Below are 12,299 nucleotides of genomic sequence, written 5' to 3'. Positions count from 1 at the left end.
TGGTTTTGTTTTTTGTTTCCGCTGATTGCTTGGCACAGCACCTTCTTTCAGTTAACTTGCGTCTCCAGATTATTCAAGCAGACAGCACCCGAAATACCATTTTTCTCCTAACATTCTGTTTTCATTTATGACACAGCAGCTCCTCTGTAAGTACCAGGTCATGTCCATCCCTCGGTACATATCTGCATTTGCTTTTAGACCATTTCTTTTGTTTAAAATAATAATAATAATAATAATATAATAAAGCTAGTTCTATTGAAATGCAAAAAAAAAAAAAAATGGAGAAAGCCATTCAGCGCATGGAAAAAGGAGAACATTCCATTGTGTACCTCAAGCCCAGCTATGCTTTTGACAACATGGGGAAGGAAAAGTTCCAGATCCCACCCAATGCCAAGCTGAAAAACGAAGTACACCTCAAGAGTTTCGAGAAGGCCAAGGAGTCTTGGGAGATGAACTCTGAGGAGAAGCTGGAGCAGAGCACCATAGTGAAAGAGCGGGGCACCGTGTACTTCAAGGAAGGCAAGTACAAGCAAGCTTTACTGCAGTACAAGAAGATTGTCTCCTGGCTGGAATACGAGTCCAGTTTCTCTAATGAGGATGCCCGGAAGGCCCAGGCCCTTCGGCTGGCCTCCCACCTCAACCTAGCCATGTGTCACCTGAAACTGCAGGCCTTCTCAGCGGCCATTGAGAGCTGTAACAAGGCCCTGTAACTGGACAGCAACAACGAGAAGGGCCTTTTCCGCTGTGGAGAGGCCCACCTGGCAGTGAATGACTTTGACTTGGCACGGGCTGACTTCCAGAAGGTCCTGCAGCTCTACCCCAGCAACAAAGCCGCCAAGGCCCAGCTGGCCATCTGCCAGCAGCGGATCCGCAAGCAGCTCGCGCGGGAGAAGAAGCTCTATGCCAACATGTTTGAGAGGCTAGCTGAGGAGGAGAGCAAGGCCAGGGCAGCAGAAGCCGCAGGAGACCATCCTGCTGACACAGAGATGAAGGAGGAGCAGAAGAACGAAGTGGCGGGGAGCCAGCCTCAGGTGGAGACGGAAGCATAGCCTCTGCCCAGCCCTCCCGTGGCTGCCTGCCTCCCCTGCTCCTTCCCCTCCTCCACCCTGTTAGTTTTGTAAAAACTGAAGAATTTTGAGTGGAAAAAAAAAAAAACAACAACAAAACAAAGAGGCAACCCATGGAATGGGAGAAGATATTTGCAAATGACAGTACAGACAAAAGGTTGATATCCAGGATCTATAAAGAACTTCTCAAACTCAACATACACAAAACAGACAATCATATAAAAAAATGGGCAGAAGATATGAACAGACACTTCTCCAATGAAGACATACAAATGCCTATCAAACACATGAAAAAATGTTCATCATCACTAGCCTTCAGGGAGATTCAAATTAAAACCACATTGAGATACCACCTTACACCAGTTAGAATGGCCAAAATTAGCAAGACAGGAAACAACGTGTGTTGGAGAGGATGTGGAGAGAGGGGAACCCTCTTACACTGTTGGTGGGAATGCAAGTTGGTGCAGCCAATTTAGAGAATAGTGTGGAGATTCCTCAAGAAATTAAAAATAGAGCTTCCCTATGACCCTTCAATTACACTATTGGGTATTTACCCCAAAGATACAGATATAGTGAAAAGAAGGGCCATCTGTACCCCAATGTTTATAGCAGCAATGGCCACGGTCGCCAAACTGTGGAAAGAACCAAGATGCCCTTCAACGGATTAATAGATAAGGAAGATGTGGTCCATATACACTATGCAGTATTATGCCTCCATCAGAAAGGATGAATACCCAACTTTTGTAGCAACATGGATGGGACTGGAAGAGATTATGCTGAGTGAAATAAGTCAAGCAAAGAGAGTCAATTATCATATAGTTTCACTTATTTGTGGAGCATAACAAATAACATGGAGGACATAGGGAAATGGAGAGGAGAAGGGAGTTGAGGGAAATTGGAAGGGGAGGTGAACCATGAGAGACTATGGACTCTGAAAAGCAATCTGAGGGTTTTGAAGGGGCAGGGGGTAGGAGGTTGGGGGAACCAGGTGGTGGGTATTAGGGAGGGCACGTATTGCATGGAGCACTGGATGTGGTGCAAAAACAATGAATTCTGTTACGCTGAAAAGAAATTTCAAATAAGTAAATAAATAAATAAATAAAATTTTTAAAAAACTAAAAAACAAAACAAAAACAAACAAACAAAAAAAGATATATGAGTTGCAGCTATTTTCTTCCAGTTCTAGTCTTTGGGTTACTTTTCACCATGTTGGTAGTGTCTTTTGAAGAACATGCTTTTTAAATTTCATCCATCCCTTTGGTATCATATCTGAGAAATTGTTGCCAAATCCAACATCACGTGGCTTTTGTTCTATGCTTTCTTCTAAGAATTTTGTGGTTTTAAGTCCTACATATGGGACACAGATCCATTCTGAGTTAATTTTTGCATATGATTTTAGGCAAGTGTTCAACTCTACTTTTTTTTGCATTTGATATCCAGTTTTCCAGCATTGTTTATTACAGATTGTCTTCTCTCCCTTGAATGGTCTTGGCAGGCTTATAAAAAATCATTACATCATATATTCAAGAGTTTATTTCTATATTCTTTACACTCTTATTCTGTATGTCTGTCTTTATGCTAATACTACATTGCGTCGATTACTGTAGCTTTATAGTAAATCTTGAATTCAGGAAGTATGAATCATCCAGCTGTGTTCTTTTTCAGGATTATTTTGCCTATGTAGGAATGCTTGAGATTACATATGCATTTTAGGATGAATTTTTCTATTTATGCAATAAATAGTCATTGAAATTTTGATAGGACTCTATTAAATATGTAGATCACTTTGGCTAGTATTGGTGTCTTAATGTTAAGTTTTCCAATCCATGAATACAGGATGTCTTTTGATTAATTTGTATTTTCTTTAATTTCCTTCAGAAATGTTTTGTAGCTTTTATTATTGAAGCCTTTCACTTTCTTGGTAAAGTCAATTCCTAAGTATTTTATTCTTTTTGATGATACTGTAAATGGAATCATTTTTTAAATTTCCCTTTCAGATTGTTCATTTTTAGTATATACAAATACAACTGATTTTTGTGTGTTGAGTATTTGAGTGAAATATTTTGCTGGTTTTATTAGTTCTAACAGGTTTTTTTTTTTCATTAATTCTTTAGGGTTTTTTACATATAAGATTATGTCATCCACAAACAAAGGATTCTACTCATTCCTTTATGATTTGGATGTGTTTTATTTCTTTTTCTTGCTTAATCATTCAAAGTAGGATTTTCAGTGTTATGTTGGGTGGTAGTGGTGAAAGTGGACATCCTTGCCTTGTTCCTGATCTTAGAGGAGAAACTTCCAGTCTTCCATGACAGAGTATAATGTTTACTGTTGGCTTTTATTATATTGAGGCAGTTTTCCTCTATTACTAATTTTTGAGTATTATTATAAAAGACGTTGGGGGTGCCTGGCTGGTTGTCAGTTAAGCATCTGATTCTCAGTTTTGGCTGAGGTCACATCCTCAGGGTCATGAGATGGGAGTGCCGCATGGGGCTCTGTGCTCAGCAGGGAGTATGCTTCCTCCTTTTCCCTCTTCCTTTATCCCTCCCCCTGCTGGTGCTCCTGTGCTCTCTCCCTCAAGTAATTAAATAAATATAAATCTACGAAAGATATTGAATTCTGTCAAGTGTTTTTTCTCCATCAGTTCAGATGAGTATGTGTTTTCCCCCTTTATTCTTTAACCTTGTGTTTTACATTGATCAATTTTCATATATTGAACGACATTTTCAATCAAGATTAATTTTTGTGTTGTATAATTCTTTTAATATACTGCTGAATTCAGTTTGCTAGTATTTAGTTAAGGGTTTTTACATCAATATTTTTAAAAGACACTAATCTGTAGTTTGTTTTTCTTTCTTTCTTTTTTTTTTTTTCCTTCTAGTATCTTTGTCAGTCTTTAGTATCACGGTAGTACAGGCCTCATAGAAGAAGTTGGGGAGTCTTCCCTCCATTTCAATTTTTTGTTAAAGTTTGATAAGGATTGATGTTAGTTCTTTAAATATTTGGTAGACTTATCCAGTGAAACCATCTGGTTCATGAGGATTTTGTTGTTGCTGTTGTTGTTGTTGTTTTTTGTTGATAGGTTTTGGACTATTATTAAATATCCAGAATTCCTACTTATAGATCAATTCGTATTTTATTTTTTTAAAGTTTTTATTTAAATTCCAGTTTGTAAATATACAGTGTAATATTTTATTCATATTTTCTATTTCTTTGTGGTTTATCTTTTTTTTTAAGATTTTATTTATTTATTTGACACAGAGAGAGATCACAAGCAGGCAGAGAGGCAGGCAGAAGGCAGGAGGAAGCAGGCTTCCTGTTGAGCAGAGAGCCCAATGTGGGGCTAGATCCCAGGACCTGAGATCATGACCTGAGCCGAAGGCAGAGGCTTTAACCCACTGAGCCACCCAGGTACCCCTCTTTGTGGTTTATCTTGATAGGATTTATACTTCTAGAATGTGTTCATTTTACCTAATTTATACAATTTCTTGACATTCAGTTGCCCACAGTCTCATTTATAATCCTTTATATTTCTGTAGAATCAGTAGAAACGTTTCCACTTTCATTCCTGATTTTAGTAATTTGAGACTTTTCTCCTTTTTTCTTAGTCTATCCAGCTAAACTTTTGTCAAATTTGTTCGTCTTTTAGAAGAATCAACTTTTAGTCATTCATTTTTCTTTATCTTTTAAATAATCTCTTTAATGTATCTCTGTTCTAATCTTTTTTTTTTTTAATTTCCTTCCTTCTATTATCTTTGGGTTTAGTTATATTTTCACATTCCTTAAGTTGTAAAGTTAAGTTTTTAATTTGAGGTATTTCTTAATTTTTTAATGTTAGCACTGCTTTTGCTGTGTCCCATAAGGTTTTATATATGTTGTGTTTTCATTTTCATTTTTCTCTATAGTTTTTCTAATTTCCTTTGTGATTTCTTAGTTTATTCATTCATTGTTTAAAAGTGTCTTGTTTAATTTCCACAATGTTGTGAATTTTCCAGATATGTGTGTGTATATATATATATATGTATATATCCATAAATATTGTTATTGTTATTTATTAAGTCAGAAGTACTCTCTAACCTCTAGACCATTGTATAGTTTCTCTCTCTTTGTGTGACAATTAATCTTTTGTATTCCTCCACTCACATGGATAACTTTTCAACATTATTCAGACATTAGCGAACACACAAGAAGCTTTCTAAATGTATAGATACCTCCTTTCCCTATAAAATAACTTTTAATACTGTATTGTGATTGTTATGTAATTATTATTTCTATTCTTTTTTATACAGAAATCTCATGAGAAAAATAAGCCCCTTTGATTAGCTTTATCCATAGAAAAACAGTACAAACTAAAATGATATATTCGATATTCACTTTTTAAGTTAAATAAGAAAAAAATCTATATTTGTCTTATCTTGCTTCTCACCAGCTTCCAATGAAGGAATGTTACTTCTGATTGTCAATTAGAAAGCTAGCAAAGGTAAAACCGTTCCAATTCTAATATACTCAGAATGTTTCAGATTTCTTTTCCTGTGTAGATGGAAGCTGTGATATCATGCAAACTAGAAAAACTCAAAAATAATTTAGGTCTTAGGAGCTCATAATGAAGAGTAATACTCTATATTTTTATATGACTTGATGACAAACCCATTGCCTCACCATGAATTAGCCTCCCTATATGTTCTATACAATATGTTTTGATAAGTGCTGGTCACCATTATTTTTGTAAATGAAAACTCTGTTTAGTTGATGAGTAAGTCAGACAGTAGTACTCTTCTTTGGAGATGTCTGGAAATATTTAAGTACATTTTTGGGAATCAAAATGACAGTAAATATTATTGATAGCTTCTTGAGGGTCAGGGTTGTTATATGGTCTGCAAAGGCGTTTGAGAGCAAATATGTTTCCTGTCTTAAATGCCAATACCAATAAATACCAATATCTAAATACAGTATTTGAGAAACATTGAGAGGAAAAAAGGGAAAAAATTCACTTAGTATCCACTCTCTTTATGATACCTTGGAAATTAAAAGAAAGATTTCATTATTAGGTTGTTGAGGCAAATTGCATTCAATCTTTAATAAACTAATTTAGTTCAATATCATTAGGGAAAGCAAAATATTAATTTGTATATTATAGAATTCTCAAAATAGATATTTAAAACAACCTGTATTTCTACAACTGGGTATATCTTTAATTTGCTGCTGTTTTAATCTACTTTAACATTAAGTTCACTGAATTCTATGCAATTAATACCACTTCAAATAAAACTACTCCATAGTAATGGAATGGAACCATAGTAATGGAACCATCAACTCTATATACCAGGGAATCTCAATTACAAAACTGATGCATTATAGATTTTTCTTTCAAAGCTGTGTCACTGAAGGAGAGGACAAAATGATTCTTTATCAAAAGTACACAAAATTAGAGGTTATGTGTATATTTAAATGTTAACATCAACAGAATTTGCTGGTAGACTGGATATAAAGTGAGAAAAAGAGAATGATCAGACAAAGTAGAAATGTGAAATCAAATTAAATGGAGGTATACTGGAGAACAAATAATTTGGAGAGCAGAGAAATTAATGTTTTCATTTTGGACAAATTAATAAGATATCCATGTGGAGGGAATTGTTAAAACAATGAAATTTAAGGGACTGTAGTTCAAGGACACATCAGGGGTGGCAGGAAAAAAAATAGGAGTCTTCAGCTTTCATATTTAAAGCCAGTGTACTAGATAAAATTATTGAGGGGATGCATGTAAACAAAGAAGAAAATGGATCCTAGGAGAGAAACAGACAATAGGTACCCTGGAGGCCAGATGAAGACAACAGATATTCCATCTTCAGCTTCCGGTATATAAGGTACAGGAGAATAAACTATGTCAAGAATGGTCTCTGGGCACCATTAAATTTTAAGTAGAGCAAAGTGGAGAATGGAAAATTCAGAGAAAAACTAGAAGTGAGAGATTTTGTTAGTAACTGTGCATTCAAGACGGCACAGAGAAAGCGTTTGCATAGTGGGGTGGGATATATGATTCAACCAGAATAGGGGAATCACAAGGTTATATGGAAATGAGAAACCAGGTAATAACATATGACATCTGAGTTTTGTGTTTCTTTGATGACTAGATATACATAGGAATGTCTAGTATGTTAAGAATATTCTTTATTCTTTATTTTTTTTTAATATTTTATTTATTTTAAAGAAAGCAAAAGCAATCACAGAGAGAGAGGGATCACAAAGGCAGAGGGAGAAGCAGACTCACCACTGGGTGGAGAGCCCAATGCAGGGCTCAGTCCCAGGAGCCTGAGATCATGACCCGAGCTGAAGCCAGACCTTAACCGACTGATCCACCGAGGCAGCCCTCTTAAGAATATTCTTGATGATTTCTGTATGGCAAGATTATGAGCTTTCTGTAGAGTGGAGAGGAAGGAGGAGAAAGGCTTTATCACTTAGAGTGTGCCTTCTTTACAGTTACACATTGACAGTGACAGGACTATGGATGGCTTTGTAGGCAAACCATGTTTTCTCCATTGATGATGGTGTGGAGGCAGATGGAGAGATGATGGAACCGGGACCATGTGTATCTCTCTTGATTGTTTTTTTCAACTATTTTGTAGTCTAGTCATGGTCCACAGCAAACATTTTTTAGCAAAGGGTTGAGCTCTGAAGTCCCAAATTAAATCAGATTATTATAATATTATAATTATTTTTAAAATTTCTCCACACATTATAGGATTTTCTTAGTAGAACTTCGAGGAATATATAACTTAAAATTTCAGTATGTTCAATTTCAGTGAAGTTATTGCCCTGAGGAGCATGGAGTAAATAAATAGCATAATCAAGATATAATAAATGTGAATATTCTGTAGGACACTTGTTTTTTCTTGGGGATCTGAATATTTAATTAGAAATTTAACTCATAGCTTCATGAAAACATTGTCTAATATTTTTCTTCTTTTGATGTTTTAAATAAGATATAAAATTAAATCATACTTCCATATCTATGTAATATTTATTTTAAAATAATAAATATGTTAATGTATTCTTGGGTAATATTTCAAAATCAAGGTTTGTAGAAAAATAAATTGTGTGTTAGGAGACTGTCCTATGAATCTGGGCCTGTAATGGTCATCATACCTCCTGTTAGTGGGCTAAATGATATCTGGATTATTTTTAAAAGCAAGTTCAAATCCCCTTAGTACTCTTGCTGTAAGTGCACTTGTATTCAATTACTTTCTCCTTTAGGAAACAAAAGGAAAAGAAAGGAATATGAAGCTTAGAGAGTGAGGTGATAATATGGTCAAAACCAAAGTGAATTGAGTGAAATATATAGAAGTCAATGAGGTTATCAGTGCTTACTACAAAAGTTAAGTGTTTTTACAAAAATTAACTCAAGTTACTGTTTAAACCCCATATACAAAATTAACTCAATTATACAAATTATACAAAAATTAACTCAAGTTACTGTTTAAACCCAATATATATGAACTAGTGACATACCATTAATTGATCTGTCAGTCAATGAGGTTATCAATGCTTACTACACAAATTAAGTGTAACTTAAGATTTTAAATTCAAGTTACTGTTTAAACCCAATATATATGAATTAGTGACATACCATTAATTGATCTATCTTTCATACTATCTTAAAACAGTATCAGTACAGCCAAGCAAGTTACACACAACATGTGATACTACATTCAGTGATGATAAGGTTGGTGGGTATGTATGTGAAGATAAGTGAAAATCTATTACTAATAATAAAAAAAAATCCCTCATATACTATTATTACTCATACTTAAAACCCATCAGATTAAAACAATAATTATCACTGACAAAACATTTATCTCACATAGTAAAAACTGTTTTAACAAATGTTCTAACAAATCCAACTTTAGAAATGCACATGTATAATTCATTACAGTGTTCATCTTTTGTTTCATTTACAGAAAACATACTTGTATATTTAATGTACTCTTTAGGGTGCCTGGGTGGCTCAGTTGGTTAGGCAACTGCCTTCAGCTCAGGTCATGATCCCAGAGTCCCAGGATCGAGTCCCTCATAGGGCTTCCAGATCCATGGGGTGTCTGGCTCTCCTCTGAAATTCTCTCCTCTCATGCTCTCTCTCACTCTCTCTCTCAAGTAAATAAATAAAAATCTTTAAAAAAATAAAGTACTCTTTAATATTGAATGTTATCTATAAACACTAAAAATCTTCGGTAAGTATTAATAACAAATGGTAAGTGTCTGAATTTTATTTCCATGAATACCCTGTCCAAATCACAAGTTTTGGGACATTGTAACTCAAATATATAGAGAAATATATGTGCAAAATGTAATAGTTTCAATGAAAATCTTTTCCCATTTAATACTAATTTGTAGATAATTCTAGAGTTGCTTCAGTAGCAGAACCATTGCACTTACATTTGCTTTTAATAAAATTAGCAAAAAGCAAATATTTTTGAATATTTCTACACAATACAGTTTATTCCTTACAGGACCCACATATCTTTTGCCATGGACTATATCACGGTATATTCTGGTCACCAGAATATATACTGGTGGCCACATACCTAAAAATTTAGAATTTCACATATCAATGTTTTAAAAAAAACTGTTTGACTCAATACAGTTGCTCAAAAGATTAAAAGCATTTTAATGAAAAACCAGGTTTTTTGAAGACAGTGGAGAAAATACAACTGGGGAAATTGACTATTACTCTAAGAAAGCAAAATCTTTAATTCCACTGTAGCACATTTCCTCCTGTGTTAATAACTGTTCCACACACAGGCACACCTTGGGGATATTGCAGGTTCAGTTCTAAACCACTGTGAGAAAGTGAATATCACAATAAAGCTAATCTAAATGAATTTTTTGTCTACCCAGTGTGTATAAAAATTTGTACTATACTATGGTCGATTAAATGTGCAAGAGCATTATATAAAAAATGTATATATCTTAATTTAAAAAAGACTCTATTGCTAAAAATGCTAACCACCGTCTGTGCTTTCAGTGAGTTATAATCTTTTTGCTGGTGGAGGATCTTGCTTGGATGTTGATGGCTGCTGACTGAGCAGGGTGGTGGCTGCTGAAGACTAGGGTGGTTGTGGCAATTTCTTAAAATTAAGAACAGTGAAGTTTGTTGCATCAATTGACTCTTCCTTCTATGAATGATTTCTCGGTAGCATGTGATGCTGTTTGATAGTGTTTTACCCGCAGCAGATCTTTCAAAAATTGTAAATTATCTCATCCCTACCACTGCTTTATCAACTAAGTTTATGCAATAGGCTAAATATTTTGTTGTCATTTTAACAATCCTCATGGCATCTTTGCCAGGAATAGATTCCATCTGAAGAAACTTTTTTTTGATCATCCAAAAGAAGCAACTCCTCATCCAATAAAGTTTTATTATGAGATTGCAACCATTCAGTCACATCTTCGGGCTCCACTTCTAATTCTAGTTCTGTTGCTATTTATCCTACACCTGCAGTTACTACTTCCAATGAAGTCTTAAGTCTCCAAAGTCATCTATGAAGGTTAGAGTCAACCTATTCCAAACTCCTGTTCATGTTGATATTTTGACTTCTTCCCATGAATCATGAATGTTCTTAGTGACATCTATTATTTTGAATCCTTTCTATAAGGCTTTCAGTTTACTTTACCCAGATCCATAAAAGGAATAACTATCTATAACAGCTATAGCTTAACAAAATGTATTTCTTTTTTGTTTTTTAGAAAGTTTGCTTTTATATTTTTATTTAAATTTTGTTATTATTATGTTCAGTTAGCCGCTGTATATAGTACATTAGTTTTTGATGTTCAGTGATTCGTTAGTTACATATGCCACCCAGAGCACATCACAATGAGTGTCCTCCTTAATACCCATCACCCTAGTCCACCCTTCTCCATCCCCTCCCTTCTGAGACCCTCAGTTCATTTCCCAGAGTCTAGAGTCTTATGGTTCATCTCTCTCTGATTTCTCCCCCTTCATATTTCCCTCCCTTCCCCTGTGGTCCTCTGTGCTATTGCTTATGTTCCACATATGAGTGAAACCATATAATTGTCTTTCTCTACTTAGCTTATTTCACTTAACATAATCCCCTCCAGTTCAATCCATGTCAGTGCAAACAGTAGGTATTCATTTCTGATGGCTGAATCATATTCCATTGTGTATATGGACCACATGTTCTTTATCCATTCATCTGCTGAAGGGCATCTTGGCTCCTTCCACAGTTTGGCTATTGTGGAATTGCTGCTATGAACATTGGGGTGCATGTGCCCCTTCTTTTCACTACATCTGTATCTTTGGGGTAAATACCTAGTAGTTAAATTGCTGGGTCATAGGGTAGCTCTACTTTTAACACCTTAAGGAACCTCCATACTGTTTTCCAGAGTGGCTATACCAGCTTGCATTCCCAATGACAGTGTAAGAGTGTTCCCCTTCCTCTACAGCCTTGACAATATTTGTTGTTTCTTGTTGTGTTATCTTTTCCATTCTAACTGGTGTAAGGTGGTATCTCATTGTGGTTTTGATTTGTATTTCCCTGATTGCTAGATCATTTTTTCATGTGTTGCTTTTCTACACACTAAAAATGTAACTGTAGAAAGAGAAATGAAGGAATAAATTCCTTCCACAATAGCAACAAAAACTGTAAGATACCTAGGAATAAGCCTAACCAAAGAGGTAAAGAATCTATACTCTAGAAACTACAGAACACTTATGAAAGACATTGAGGAAGACACAAAAAGATGGAAAAAAACATTCCATGCTCATGGATTGGAAGAACAAATATTGTTAAAAAGTCTATCCTGGCCAGATCAATTTACATTTTCAATGCCATCCCTATTAAAATACCATTGGCATTTTTCAAAGAGCTGGAACAAACAATCCTGAAATTTGTAAGGAAAAAGAAAAGACCCTGAATCACCAAGGTAATGATGAAAAAGAAAAACAAAGCAGGGAGCATCACGTTGCCTGACTTCAAGCTATATTACAAAGCTGTGATCACCAAGGCAGTATGGTATTGGCACAAAAACAGACACATAGACCAATGGAATAGAGTACAAAATGTATTTCTTAAATAATAAGATTTGAAAGTCAAAAGGACTCCTTGATGCATGGACTGCAAAATGGATGTTGTGTTAGCAGGTACAAAAACAACATGAGTCTTATTGTACATCTCCCTCAGAATTCTTGGGTGACCAGGTAGATTGCCAAGGAGCAGT

The 12,299-nt window shown here is 35.1% G+C and overlaps 1 pseudogene; it reads left to right on the top strand.

Annotated features, from left to right (window-relative positions):
• The first annotated feature begins 278 nt into the window (after positions 1 to 278).
• Positions 279 to 1,062, top strand: LOC111143485 (annotated as a pseudogene).
• The last annotated feature ends 11,237 nt before the right edge of the window (positions 1,063 to 12,299 follow it).

Source organism: Enhydra lutris, unplaced genomic scaffold, assembly GCF_002288905.1.
Source record: "Enhydra lutris kenyoni isolate GAN:26980312 unplaced genomic scaffold, ASM228890v2 scaffoldscaffold9, whole genome shotgun sequence".
NCBI lineage: Eukaryota > Metazoa > Chordata > Mammalia > Carnivora > Mustelidae > Enhydra > Enhydra lutris.
This window is presented reverse-complemented; position numbering and strand designations above follow the sequence as displayed.